The sequence below is a fragment of the Adiantum capillus-veneris genome, chromosome 27 (genome assembly GCF_014529385.1).
Source record: "Adiantum capillus-veneris isolate H3 chromosome 27, ASM1452938v2, whole genome shotgun sequence".
Taxonomy (NCBI): domain Eukaryota; kingdom Viridiplantae; phylum Streptophyta; class Polypodiopsida; order Polypodiales; family Pteridaceae; genus Adiantum; species Adiantum capillus-veneris.
In genome coordinates, this window is record NC_140957.1 from 57,399,009 (window position 1) to 57,400,706 (window position 1,698).

The 1,698-nt window shown below is 42.0% G+C and overlaps 1 pseudogene; it reads left to right on the forward strand.

Moving 5' to 3' along the window:
- The first annotated feature begins 696 nt into the window (after window positions 1–696).
- Window positions 697–1,403, forward strand: LOC147422033 (enoyl-[acyl-carrier-protein] reductase [NADH], chloroplastic pseudogene; annotated as a pseudogene).
- Window positions 1,404–1,698: the final 295 nt, after the last annotated feature.

Here is a 1,698-nt window from a genome sequence, read left to right on the forward strand (position 1 = left end):
CATGTGACATCCTCTAATGACAAGTCCCCACAAAATCGTGAATCAAAGGAGACACTCACCTCGCAGGTTGTGTAGGCTTGTGGGTTTTCGAGCTTGCCAAACATGAAAGGTCAACCTCCATCATTGCTCTCATAGAGAAGCTTGAACTAGATCCGAGGATCAACCACCTTGATAATCAAATCTTTATTGTCTAAATATTCAAGTTTGAAGAAGGGCAACCACCTTTGGCCGTCTAGATATAAGAAAGCGGAGCCTCTTGGTGTGCTCTCCAAGGCGGTCGTGAGTAGAGATGGGACAAGATCACAAAAGTGTGGAGTCCTCGCATGTGGGATGCTCTTGGACAGCTTGCCCCGATGCTCCCCTTACAAGTACACTTATTGTCGAGACAACTCTAATGGAAATCTAGCTAGAGGAAAGTGCAAAAATTGCGGACCATGTCACCAGTGGACCCGCAACCACGCATTCTTTCCTTGGCCCATCCGGTCCGATGAAAGAGGGCGACTTTGAATTTTGAGGTTGTAGGCAACAATCTTGATTCCAAATCTCCAATTGAAAAAAAAAAACTATCGCCCACTTATAAACTCAATCCTTGGCTGGCCGCACGTAGGGTTGACTTGATCCTACCTTCACCCCCATGCCCCCTGAGCCCCACTATTCTCTCTTTCTCTCTCTCCACCCACAATAGTAGCTGCTCTTATGGCTTCCACTCTGTGCCACCTCCAGACTGCCGTAGCTGCAGGCTTCTCCTCTTGCAAGCTTTGCAATGTTGCCTTTGCTTTAACATTGTTGTTTGTGTCACTACAACTCCAAATCTTGATTTCAATTTTCTTTAGAAAGCCATCCTTCTTCGGCACCGATCCGTCCAAGTTCCTTAGACATGGCCCCAAGGTCATTCACACCTCCACTTCCTTGAAGCAAGCCACTGTCCACCTCTCTGCTTTCGCATGTCAAGTAAAGCAGAGATTCTTTTGAGAACCTGGGTTCCTGCTCTGAATAATTTTGAAGCAAGCCTTAGGAGGGAAAAATATAATGCATCCCGCATGCTTCCAAATGGTCCCCTCGTGGAGATTGCCAAGGTTTAGCCACTCAATGTTGTATTTGACAATTTAGATGATGTTCTTTATGATATAGAAAGTAACTAGAGATATGTAGGGCACTCTAAGTGGACTGTGCAAGACGTAGCTGAGAGTCTAAAGCAAAGCTAGGGCAACATAGATATTATGGTGCGCTCTTTAGCTCATGGGTCTGTGCTGGCCAAACCTCTACTAGAAACTTTGAGGTGTGGCTACCTTGCTACCATTTCAATGTCAATTAGCTACTCATATGTGTCCCTATTGATGAATGCTGGTGGATCATTTCTTTCACTCACATATATTGTGTCATAAAAGATTATTCATGATTAGGCCCGTCAATGGTTATGTATTTTATGCAGAATTTTTCATTTGATAAATGGTTTGTACAATTGAGTACTGTTTGTTTAGATTATTTTTCCTTAATATATATAGTAGACATATTAATTGATTGTGCAAAGTATTGACTGTTTATAGGTATTTGTATATTAAAGCTTATTATTTATACTTAAAGCAGAAGGGATCCCAAAGATTTTTATCAGATCATGTCTCACTCATTGAGCTAAGATATGAATATAATTTCTCATTGTTATTAGAAAAACACTAGCATTTCACGATGCCCACTTTA